The following is a 12,578-nucleotide window of genomic DNA, read 5'->3' on the forward strand; positions in this document are numbered from 1 at the left end:
AGCCCTTAGAGTTCTGGTGTGGGAGAAATGGCTGTATGTTTTAACTTTGTGAGCTGGTCTGTGCCGAGAGTGAGAGTGAGCTTGCGAATGTGTCTTGGGAGTGGTGGGAGGCAAGGCAAGGGGAGATTCTTAGTGTATGTTTGGCTGTGAAAGCACTGGCAAGGGAAGGTCAGAAACAGCAGGAGCTCTAAGCCCTAAGAGCTCTGGTGTGGTAGAAATGGCTGTATGTTTTAACTTTGTGAGCTGGTCTGTGCCGAGAGTGAGAGTGAGCTTGCGAATGTGTCTTGGGAGTGGTGCGAGGCAAGGCAAGGGGAGATTCTTAGTGTATGTTTGGCTGTGAAAGCACTGGCAAGGGAAGGTCAGAAACAGCACCAGCTCTAAGCCCTTAGAGCTCTGGTGTGGGAGAAATGGCTGGATGTTTTAACTTTGTGAGCTGGTCTGTGCGAAGAGTGAGAGTGAGCTTGAGAATGTGTCTTGGGAGTGGTGGCAGGCAAGGCAAGGGGAGATTCTTAGTGTATGTTTGGCTGTGAAAGCACTGGCAAGGGAAGGTCAGAAACAGCACCAGCTCTTCGGCCTTAGAGCTCTGGTGTGGGAGAAATGGCTGTATGTTTTAACTTTGTGAGCTGGTCTGTGCCGAGAGTGAGAGGGAGCTTGAGAATGTGTCTTGGGAGTGGTGGCAGGCAAGGCAAGGGGAGATTTTTAGTGTCTGTCTGGGTGTGAAAGCACTGGCAAGGGAAGGTCAGAAACAGCAGGAGCTCTAAGCCCTTAGAGGTCTGGTGTGGGAGAAATGGCTGTATGTTTTAACTTTGTGAGCTGGTCTGTGCGAAGAGTGAGAGTGAGCTTGCGAATGTGTATTGAGAGTGCTGGGAGGCAAGGCAAAAGTACATCCGCAGTGTCTGTCTGGGTGTGAAAGTGCTGGCAAGGGAAGGTGAGGACCAGCAAGAGCATTAAGTCCTTAGAAATATCAAGAGGGAAACATGGCTGTATGTTTTAACTTTGTGAGCTGGTCTGTGCCGAGAGTGAGAGTGAGCTTGCGAATGTGTCTTGGGAGTGGTGGGAGGCAAGGCAAGGGGAGATTCTTAGTGTATGTTTGGCTGTGAAAGCACTGGCAAGGGAAGGTCAGAAACAGCAGGAGCTCTAAGCCCTTAGAGTTCTGGTGTGGGAGAAATGGCTGTATGTTTTAACTTTGTGAGCTGGTCTGTGCCGAGAGTGAGAGGGAGCTTGAGAATGTGTCTTGGGAGTGGTGGGAGGCAAGGCAAGGGGAGATTCTTAGTGTATGTTTGGCTGTGAAAGCACTGGCAAGGGAAGGTCAGAAACAGCACCAGCTCTTCGGCCTTAGAGCTCTGGTGTGGGAGAAATGGCTGTATGTTTTAACTTTGTGAGCTGGTCTGTGCCGAGAGTGAGAGGGAGCTTGAGAATGTGTCTTGGGAGTGGTGGGAGGCAAGGCAAGGGGAGATTTTTAGTGTCTGTCTGGGTGTGAAAGCACTGGCAAGGGAAGGTCAGAAACAGCAGGAGCTCTAAGCCCTTAGAGCTCTGGTGTGGGAGAAATGGCTGTATGTTTTAACTTTGTGAGCTGGTCTGTGCCGAGAGTGAGAGGGAGCTTGCGAATGTGTCTTGGGAGTGGTGGGAGGCAAGGCAAGGGGAGATGCCAGGGGGGTGTCTGGCTGTGAGTGCGGTGGGAAGGGCAGTTGAATACAGCACCAGCTCTTAGGCCTTAGAGCTCTGGTGTGGGAGAAATGGCTGCATGTTTGCACTTTGTGAGCTGGTCTGTGCGGAGTGAGAGTGAGCTTGCGAATGTGTAGTGAGAGTGCTGGGAGGCAAGGCAAAAGTACATCCGCAGTGTCTGTCTGGGTGTGAAAGTGCTGGCAAGGGAAGGTGAGGACCAGCAAGAGCATTAAGTCCTTAGAAATATCAAGAGGGAAACATGGCTGTATGTTTTAACTTTGTGAGCTGGTCTGTGCCGCGAGTGAGAGTGAGCTTGCGAATGTGTCTTGGGAGTGGTGGGAGGCAAGGCAAGGGGAGATTCTTAGTGTATGTTTGGCTGTGAAAGCACTGGCAAGGGAAGGTCAGAAACAGCAAGAGCTCTAAGCCCTTAGAGCTCTGGTGTGGGAGAAATGGCTGTATGTTTTAACTTTGTGAGCTGGTCTGTGCCGAGAGTGAGAGGGAGCTTGAGAATGTGTCTTGGGAGTGGTGGGAGGCAAGGCAAGGGGAGATTCTTAGTGTATGTTTGGCTGTGAAAGCACTGGCAAGGGAAGGTCAGAAACAGCAGGAGCTCTAAGCCCTTAGAGCTCTGGTGTGGGAGAAATGGCTGTATGTTTTAACTTTGTGAGCTGGTCTGTGCCGAGAGTGAGAGGGAGCTTGCGAATGTGTCTTGGGAGTGGTGGGAGGCAAGGCAAGGGGAGATTCTTAGTGTATGTTTGGCTGTGAAAGCACTGGCAAGGGAAGGTCAGAAACAGCAGGAGCTCTAAGCCCTTAGAGCTCTGCTGTGGGAGAAATGGCTGTATGTTTTAACTTTGTGAGCTGGTCTGTGCCGAGAGTGAGAGGGAGCTTGAGAATGTGTCTTGGGAGTGGTGGGAGGCAAGGCAAGGGGAGATGCCAGGGGGGTGTCTGGCTGTGAGTGCGGTGGGAAGGGCAGTTGAATACAGCACCAGCTCTTAGGCCTTAGAGCTCTGGTGTGGGAGAAATGGCTGCATGTTTGCACTTTGTGAGCTGGTCTGTGCGAAGAGTGAGAGTGAGCTTGTGAATGTGTAGTGAGAGTGCTGGGAGGCAAGGCAAAAGTACATCCGCAGTGTCTGTCTGGGTGTGAAAGTGCTGGCAAGGGAAGGTGAGGACCAGCAAGAGCATTAAGCCCTTAGAAATATTAAGAGGGAAACATGGCTGTATGTTTTAACTTTGTGAGCTGGTCTGTGCCGCGAGTGAGAGTGAGCTTGCGAATGTGTCTTGGGAGTGGTGGGAGGCAAGGCAAGGGGAGATTCTTAGTGTATGTTTGGCTGTGAAAGCACTGGCAAGGGAAGGTCAGAAACAGCAAGAGCTCTTAGGCCTTAGAGCTCTGGTGTGGGAGAAATGGCTGTATGTTTTAACTTTGTGAGCTGGTCTGTGCCGAGAGTGAGAGGGAGCTTGAGAATGTGTCTTGGGAGTGGTGGGAGGCAAGGCAAGGGGAGATTCTTAGTGTATGTTTGGCTGTGAAAGCACTGGCAAGGGAAGGTCAGAAACAGCAGGAGCTCTAAGCCCTTAGAGCTCTGGTGTGGGAGAAATGGCTGTATGTTTTAACTTTGTGAGCTGGTCTGTGCCGAGAGTGAGAGTGAGCTTGCGAATGTGTCTTGGGAGTGGTGGGAGGCAAGGCAAGGGGAGATTCTTAGTGTATGTTTGGCTGTGAAAGCACTGGCAAGGGAAGGTCAGAAACAGCAGGAGCTCTAAGCCCTAAGAGCTCTGGTGTGGTAGAAATGGCTGTATGTTTTAACTTTGTGAGCTGGTCTGTGCCGAGAGTGAGAGTGAGCTTGCGAATGTGTCTTGGGAGTGGTGCGAGGCAAGGCAAGGGGAGATTCTTAGTGTATGTTTGGCTGTGAAAGCACTGGCAAGGGAAGGTCAGAAACAGCACCAGCTCTAAGCCCTTAGAGCTCTGGTGTGGGAGAAATGGCTGGATGTTTTAACTTTGTGAGCTGGTCTGTGCGAAGAGTGAGAGTGAGCTTGAGAATGTGTCTTGGGAGTGGTGGGAGGCAAGGCAAGGGGAGATTCTTAGTGTATGTTTGGCTGTGAAAGCACTGGCAAGGGAAGGTCAGAAACAGCACCAGCTCTTCGGCCTTAGAGCTCTGGTGTGGGAGAAATGGCTGTATGTTTTAACTTTGTGAGCTGGTCTGTGCCGAGAGTGAGAGGGAGCTTGAGAATGTGTCTTGGGAGTGGTGGGAGGCAAGGCAAGGGGAGATTTTTAGTGTCTGTCTGGGTGTGAAAGCACTGGCAAGGGAAGGTCAGAAACAGCAGGAGCTCTAAGCCCTTAGAGGTCTGGTGTGGGAGAAATGGCTGTATGTTTTAACTTTGTGAGCTGGTCTGTGCGAAGAGTGAGAGTGAGCTTGCGAATGTGTATTGAGAGTGCTGGGAGGCAAGGCAAAAGTACATCCGCAGTGTCTGTCTGGGTGTGAAAGTGCTGGCAAGGGAAGGTGAGGACCAGCAAGAGCATTAAGTCCTTAGAAATATCAAGAGGGAAACATGGCTGTATGTTTTAACTTTGTGAGCTGGTCTGTGCCGAGAGTGAGAGTGAGCTTGCGAATGTGTCTTGGGAGTGGTGGGAGGCAAGGCAAGGGGAGATTCTTAGTGTATGTTTGGCTGTGAAAGCACTGGCAAGGGAAGGTCAGAAACAGCAGGAGCTCTAAGCCCTTAGAGTTCTGGTGTGGGAGAAATGGCTGTATGTTTTAACTTTGTGAGCTGGTCTGTGCCGAGAGTGAGAGGGAGCTTGAGAATGTGTCTTGGGAGTGGTGGGAGGCAAGGCAAGGGGAGATTCTTAGTGTATGTTTGGCTGTGAAAGCACTGGCAAGGGAAGGTCAGAAACAGCACCAGCTCTTCGGCCTTAGAGCTCTGGTGTGGGAGAAATGGCTGTATGTTTTAACTTTGTGAGCTGGTCTGTGCCGAGAGTGAGAGGGAGCTTGAGAATGTGTCTTGGGAGTGGTGGGAGGCAAGGCAAGGGGAGATTTTTAGTGTCTGTCTGGGTGTGAAAGCACTGGCAAGGGAAGGTCAGAAACAGCAGGAGCTCTAAGCCCTTAGAGCTCTGGTGTGGGAGAAATGGCTGTATGTTTTAACTTTGTGAGCTGGTCTGTGCCGAGAGTGAGAGGGAGCTTGCGAATGTGTCTTGGGAGTGGTGGGAGGCAAGGCAAGGGGAGATGCCAGGGGGGTGTCTGGCTGTGAGTGCGGTGGGAAGGGCAGTTGAATACAGCACCAGCTCTTAGGCCTTAGAGCTCTGGTGTGGGAGAAATGGCTGCATGTTTGCACTTTGTGAGCTGGTCTGTGCGGAGTGAGAGTGAGCTTGCGAATGTGTAGTGAGAGTGCTGGGAGGCAAGGCAAAAGTACATCCGCAGTGTCTGTCTGGGTGTGAAAGTGCTGGCAAGGGAAGGTGAGGACCAGCAAGAGCATTAAGTCCTTAGAAATATCAAGAGGGAAACATGGCTGTATGTTTTAACTTTGTGAGCTGGTCTGTGCCGCGAGTGAGAGTGAGCTTGCGAATGTGTCTTGGGAGTGGTGGGAGGCAAGGCAAGGGGAGATTCTTAGTGTATGTTTGGCTGTGAAAGCACTGGCAAGGGAAGGTCAGAAACAGCAAGAGCTCTAAGCCCTTAGAGCTCTGGTGTGGGAGAAATGGCTGTATGTTTTAACTTTGTGATCTGGTCTGTGCCGAGAGTGAGAGTGAGCTTGCGAATGTGTCTTGGGAGTGGTGGGAGGCAAGGCAAGGGGAGATTCTTAGTGTATGTTTGGCTGTGAAAGCACTGGCAAGGGAAGGTCAGAAACAGCAGGAGCTCTAAGCCCTTAGAGCTCTGGTGTGGGAGAAATGGCTGTATGTTTTAACTTTGTGAGCTGGTCTGTGCCGAGAGTGAGAGGGAGCTTGCGAATGTGTCTTGGGAGTGGTGGGAGGCAAGGCAAGGGGAGATTCTTAGTGTATGTTTGGCTGTGAAAGCACTGGCAAGGGAAGGTCAGAAACAGCACCAGCTCTAAGCCCTTAGAGCTCTGGTGTGGGAGAAATGGCTGTATGTTTTAACTTTGTGAGCTGGTCTGTGCCGAGAGTGAGAGGGAGCTTGAGAATGTGTCTTGGGAGTGGTGGGAGGCAAGGCAAGGGGAGATGCCAGGGGGGTGTCTGGCTGTGAGTGCGGTGGGAAGGGCAGTTGAATACAGCACCAGCTCTTAGGCCTTAGAGCTCTGGTGTGGGAGAAATGGCTGCATGTTTGCACTTTGTGAGCTGGTCTGTGCGAAGAGTGAGAGTGAGCTTGCGAATGTGTCTTGGGAGTGGTGGGAGGCAAGGCAAGGGGAGATTCTTAGTGTATGTTTGGCTGTGAAAGCACTGGCAAGGGAAGGTCAGAAACAGCAGGAGCTCTAAGCCCTTAGAGTTCTGGTGTGGGAGAAATGGCTGTATGTTTTAACTTTGTGAGCTGGTCTGTGCCGAGAGTGAGAGGGAGCTTGAGAATGTGTCTTGGGAGTGGTGGGAGGCAAGGCAAGGGGAGATTCTTAGTGTATGTTTGGCTGTGAAAGCACTGGCAAGGGAAGGTCAGAAACAGCACCAGCTCTTCGGCCTTAGAGCTCTGGTGTGGGAGAAATGGCTGTATGTTTTAACTTTGTGAGCTGGTCTGTGCCGAGAGTGAGAGGGAGCTTGAGAATGTGTCTTGGGAGTGGTGGGAGGCAAGGCAAGGGGAGATTCTTAGTGTATGTTTGGCTGTGAAAGCACTGGCAAGGGAAGGTCAGAAACAGCAGGAGCTCTAAGCCCTTAGAGCTCTAGTGTGGGAGAAATGGCTGTATGTTTTAACTTTGTGAGCTGGTCTGTGCCGAGAGTGAGAGTGAGCTTGCGAATGTGTCTTGGGAGTGGTGGGAGGCAAGGCAAGGGGAGATTCTTAGTGTATGTTTGGCTGTGAAAGCACTGGCAAGGGAAGGTCAGAAACAGCAGGAGCTCTAAGCCCTAAGAGCTCTGGTGTGGTAGAAATGGCTGTATGTTTTAACTTTGTGAGCTGGTCTGTGCCGAGAGTGAGAGTGAGCTTGCGAATGTGTCTTGGGAGTGGTGGGAGGCAAGGCAAGGGGAGATTCTTAGTGTATGTTTGGCTGTGAAAGCACTGGCAAGGGAAGGTCAGAAACAGCACCAGCTCTAAGCCCTTAGAGCTCTGGTGTGGGAGAAATGGCTGGATGTTTTAACTTTGTGAGCTGGTCTGTGCGAAGAGTGAGAGTGAGCTTGAGAATGTGTCTTGGGAGTGGTGGCAGGCAAGGCAAGGGGAGATTCTTAGTGTATGTTTGGCTGTGAAAGCACTGGCAAGGGAAGGTCAGAAACAGCACCAGTTCTTCGGCCTTAGAGCTCTGGTGTGGGAGAAATGGCTGTATGTTTTAACTTTGTGAGCTGGTCTGTGCCGAGAGTGAGAGGGAGCTTGAGAATGTGTCTTGGGAGTGGTGGGAGGCAAGGCAAGGGGAGATTTTTAGTGTCTGTCTGGGTGTGAAAGCACTGGCAAGGGAAGGTCAGAAACAGCAGGAGCTCTAAGCCCTTAGAGGTCTGGTGTGGGAGAAATGGCTGTATGTTTTAACTTTGTGAGCTGGTCTGTGCGAAGAGTGAGAGTGAGCTTGCGAATGTGTATTGAGAGTGCTGGGAGGCAAGGCAAAAGTACATCCGCAGTGTCTGTCTGGGTGTGAAAGTGCTGGCAAGGGAAGGTGAGGACCAGCAAGAGCATTAAGCCCTTAGAAATATTAAGAGGGAAACATGGCTGTATGTTTTAACTTTGTGAGCTGGTCTGTGCCGCGAGTGAGAGTGAGCTTGCGAATGTGTCTTGGGAGTGGTGGGAGGCAAGGCAAGGGGAGATTCTTAGTGTATGTTTGGCTGTGAAAGCACTGGCAAGGGAAGGTCAGAAACAGCAAGAGCTCTTAGGCCTTAGAGATCTGGTGTGGGAGAAATGGCTGTATGTTTTAACTTTGTGATCTGGTCTGTGCCGAGAGTGAGAGTGAGCTTGCGAATGTGTCTTGGGAGTGGTGGGAGGCAAGGCAAGGGGAGATTCTTAGTGTATGTTTGGCTGTGAAAGCACTGGCAAGGGAAGGTCAGAAACAGCAAGAGCTCTTAGGCCTTAGAGATCTGGTGTGGGAGAAATGGCTGTATGTTTTAACTTTGTGAGCTGGTCTGTGCCGAGAGTGAGAGGGAGCTTGAGAATGTGTCTTGGGAGTGGTGGGAGGCAAGGCAAGGGGAGATTTTTATTGTCTGTCTGGGTGTGAAAGCACTGGCAAGGGAAGGTCAGAAACAGCAGGAGCTCTAAGCCCTTAGAGCTCTGGTGTGGGAGAAATGGCTGTATGTTTTAACTTTGTGATCTGGTCTGTGCCGAGAGTGAGAGGGAGCTTGAGAATGTGTCTTGGGAGTGGTGGGAGGCAAGGCAAGGGGAGATGCCAGGGGGGTGTCTGGCTGTGAGTGCGGTGGGAAGGGCAGTTGAATACAGCACCAGCTCTCAGGCCTTAGAGCTCTGGTGTGGGAGAAATGGCTGCATGTTTGCACTTTGTGAGCTGGTCTGTGCGAAGAGTGAGAGTGAGCTTGCGAATGTGTATTGAGAGTGCTGGGAGGCACGGCAAAAGTACATCCGCAGTGTCTGTCTGGGTGTGAAAGTGCTGGCAAGGGAAGGTGAGGACCAGCAAGAGCATTAAGCCCTTAGAAATATTAAGAGGGAAACATGGCTGTATGTTTTAACTTTGTGAGCTGGTCTGTGCCGCGAGTGAGAGTGAGCTTGCGAATGTGTCTTGGGAGTGGTGGGAGGCAAGGCAAGGGGAGATTCTTAGTGTATGTTTGGCTGTGAAAGCACTGGCAAGGGAAGGTCAGAAACAGCAAGAGCTCTTAGGCCTTAGAGATCTGGTGTGGGAGAAATGGCTGTATGTTTTAACTTTGTGAGCTGGTCTGTGCCGAGAGTGAGAGGGAGCTTGAGAATGTGTCTTGGGAGTGGTGGCAGGCAAGGCAAGGGGAGATTTTTAGTGTCTGTCTGGCTGTGAAAGCACTGGCAAGGGATGGTCAGAAACAGCAGGAGCTCTAAGCCCTTAGAGCTCTGGTGTGGGAGAAATGGCTGTATGTTTTAACTTTGTGAGCTGGTCTGTGCCGAGAGTGAGAGGGAGCTTGCGAATGTGTCTTGGGAGTGGTGGGAGGCAAGGCAAGGGGAGATGCCAGGGGGGTGTCTGGCTGTGAGTGCGGTTGGAAGGGCAGTTGAATACAGCACCAGCTCTTAGGCCTTAGAGCTCTGGTGTGGGAGAAATGGCTGCATGTTTGCACTTTGTGAGCTGGTCTGTGCGAAGAGTGAGAGTGAGCTTGCGAATGTGTAGTGAGAGTGCTGGGAGGCAAGGCAAAAGTACATCCGCAGTGTCTGTCTGGGTGTGAAAGTGCTGGCAAGGGAAGGTGAGGACCAGCAAGAGCATTAAGCCCTTAGAAATATTAAGAGGGAAACATGGCTGTATGTTTTAACTTTGTGAGCTGGTCTGTGCCGCGAGTGAGAGTGAGCTTGCGAATGTGTCTTGGGAGTGGTGGGAGGCAAGGCAAGGGGAGATTCTTAGTGTATGTTTGGCTGTGAAAGCACTGGCAAGGGAAGGTCAGAAACAGCAGGAGCTCTAAGCCCTAAGAGCTCTGGTGTGGGAGAAATGGCTGTATGTTTTAACTTTGTGAGCTGGTCTGTGCCGAGAGTGAGAGTGAGCTTGCGAATGTGTCTTGGGAGTGGTGGGAGGCAAGGCAAGGGGAGATACCAGGGGGGTGTCTGGCTGTGAGTGCGGTGGGAAGGGCAGTTGAATACAGCACCAGCTCTTAGGCCTTAGAGCTCTGGTGTGGGAGAAATGGCTGCATGTTTGCACTTTGTGAGCTGGTCTGTGCGGAGTGAGAGTGAGCTTGCGAATGTGTATTGAGAGTGCTGGGAGGCAAGGCAAAAGTACATCCGCAGTGTCTGTCTGGGTGTGAAAGTGCTGGCAAGGGAAGGTGAGGACCAGCAAGAGCATTATGTCCTTAGAAATATCAAGAGGGAAACATGGCTGTATGTTTTAACTTTGTGAGCTGGTCTGTGCCGCGAGTGAGAGTGAGCTTGCGAATGTGTCTTGGGAGTGGTGGGAGGCAAGGCAAGGGGAGATTCTTAGTGTATGTTTGGCTGTGAAAGCACTGGCAAGGGAAGGTCAGAAACAGCAAGAGCTCTAAGCCCTTAGAGCTCTGGTGTGGGAGAAATGGCTGTATGTTTTAACTTTGTGAGCTGGTCTGTGCGAAGAGTGAGAGTGAGCTTGCGAATGTGTAGTGAGAGTGCTGGGAGGCAAGGCAAAAGTACATCCGCAGTGTCTGTCTGGGTGTGAAAGTGCTGGCAAGGGAAGGTGAGGACCAGCAAGAGCATTAAGCCCTTAGAAATATTAAGAGGGAAACATGGCTGTATGTTTTAACTTTGTGAGCTGGTCTGTGCCGCGAGTGAGAGTGAGCTTGCGAATGTGTCTTGGGAGTGGTGGGAGGCAAGGCAAGGGGAGATTCTTAGTGTATGTTTGGCTGTGAAAGCACTGGCAAGGGAAGGTCAGAAACAGCACCAGCTCTTAGGCCTTAGAGATCTGGTGTGGGAGAAATGGCTGTATGTTTTAACTTTGTGATCTGGTCTGTGCCGAGAGTGAGAGTGAGCTTGCGAATGTGTCTTGGGAGTGGTGGGAGGCAAGGCAAGGGGAGATTCTTAGTGTATGTTTGGCTGTGAAAGCACTGGCAAGGGAAGGTCAGAAACAGCACCAGCTCTTCGGCCTTAGAGCTCTGGTGTGGGAGAAATGGCTGTATGTTTTAACTTTGTGAGCTGGTCTGTGCCGAGAGTGAGAGGGAGCTTGAGAATGTGTCTTGGGAGTGGTGGGAGGCAAGGCAAGGGGAGATTTTTAGTGTCTGTCTGGGTGTGAAAGCACTGGCAAGGGAAGGTCAGAAACAGCAGGAGCTCTAAGCCCTTAGAGGTCTGGTGTGGGAGAAATGGCTGTATGTTTTAACTTTGTGAGCTGGTCTGTGCGAAGAGTGAGAGTGAGCTTGCGAATGTGTATTGAGAGTGCTGGGAGGCAAGGCAAAAGTACATCCGCAGTGTCTGTCTGGGTGTGAAAGTGCTGGCAAGGGAAGGTGAGGACCAGCAAGAGCATTAAGCCCTTAGAAATATTAAGAGGGAAACATGGCTGTATGTTTTAACTTTGTGAGCTGGTCTGTGCCGCGAGTGAGAGTGAGCTTGCGAATGTGTCTTGGGAGTGGTGGGAGGCAAGGCAAGGGGAGATTCTTAGTGTATGTTTGGCTGTGAAAGCACTGGCAAGGGAAGGTCAGAAACAGCAGGAGCTCTAAGCCCTAAGAGCTCTGGTGTGGGAGAAATGGCTGTATGTTTTAACTTTGTGAGCTGGTCTGTGCCGAGAGTGAGAGTGAGCTTGCGAATGTGTCTTGGGAGTGGTGGGAGGCAAGGCAAGGGGAGATGCCAGGGGGGTGTCTGGCTGTGAGTGCGGTGGGAAGGGCAGTTGAATACAGCACCAGCTCTTAGGCCTTAGAGCTCTGGTGTGGGAGAAATGGCTGCATGTTTGCACTTTGTGAGCTGGTCTGTGCGGAGTGAGAGTGAGCTTGTGAATGTGTAGTGAGAGTGCTGGGAGGCAAGGCAAAAGTACATCCGCAGTGTCTGTCTGGGTGTGAAAGTGCTGGCAAGGGAAGGTGAGGACCAGCAAGAGCATTAAGTCCTTAGAAATATCAAGAGGGAAACATGGCTCTATGTTTTAACTTTGTGAGCTGGTCTGTGCCGCGAGTGAGAGTGAGCTTGCGAATGTGTCTTGGGAGTGGTGGCAGGCAAGGCAAGGGGAGATTCTTAGTGTATGTTTGGCTGTGAAAGCACTGGCAAGGGAAGGTCAGAAACAGCAAGAGCTCTAAGCCCTTAGAGCTCTGGTGTGGGAGAAATGGCTGTATGTTTTAACTTTGTGAGCTGGTCTGTGCGAAGAGTGAGAGTGAGCTTGCGAATGTGTAGTGAGAGTGCTGGGAGGCAAGGCAAAAGTACATCCGCAGTGTCTGTCTGGGTGTGAAAGTGCTGGCAAGGGAAGGTGAGGACCAGCAAGAGCATTAAGCCCTTAGAAATATTAAGAGGGAAACATGGCTGTATGTTTTAACTTTGTGATTTGGTCTGTGCCGCGAGTGAGAGTGAGCTTGCGAATGTGTCTTGGGAGTGGTGGGAGGCAAGGCAAGGGGAGATTCTTAGTGTATGTTTGGCTGTGAAAGCACTGGCAAGGGAAGGTCAGAAACAGCAAGAGCTCTTAGGCCTTAGAGATCTGGTGTGGGAGAAATGGCTGTATGTTTTAACTTTGTGATCTGGTCTGTGCCGAGAGTGAGAGTGAGCTTGCGAATGTGTCTTGGGAGTGGTGGGAGGCAAGGCAAGGGGAGATTCTTAGTGTATGTTTGGCTGTGAAAGCACTGGCAAGGGAAGGTCAGAAACAGCACCAGCTCTAAGCCCTTAGAGCTCTGGTGTGGGAGAAATGGCTGTATGTTTTAACTTTGTGAGCTGGTCTGTGCCGAGAGTGAGAGGGAGCTTGAGAATGTGTCTTGGGAGTGGTGGGAGGCAAGGCAAGGGGAGATGCCAGGGGGGTGTCTGGCTGTGAGTGCGGTGGGAAGGGCAGTTGAATACAGCACCAGCTCTCAGGCCTTAGAGCTCTGGTGTGGGAGAAATGGCTGCATGTTTGCACTTTGTGAGCTGGTCTGTGCGAAGAGTGAGAGTGAGCTTGCGAATGTGTATTGAGAGTGCTGGGAGGCAAGGCAAAAGTACATCCGCAGTGTCTGTCTGGGTGTGAAAGTGCTGGCAAGGGAAGGTGAGGACCAGCAAGAGCATTAAGCCCTTAGAAATATTAAGAGGGAAACATGGCTGTATGTTTTAACTTTGTGAGCT

This window comes from Pelecanus crispus, chromosome 2 (genome assembly GCF_030463565.1).
Source record: "Pelecanus crispus isolate bPelCri1 chromosome 2, bPelCri1.pri, whole genome shotgun sequence".
Lineage (NCBI taxonomy): Eukaryota > Metazoa > Chordata > Aves > Pelecaniformes > Pelecanidae > Pelecanus > Pelecanus crispus.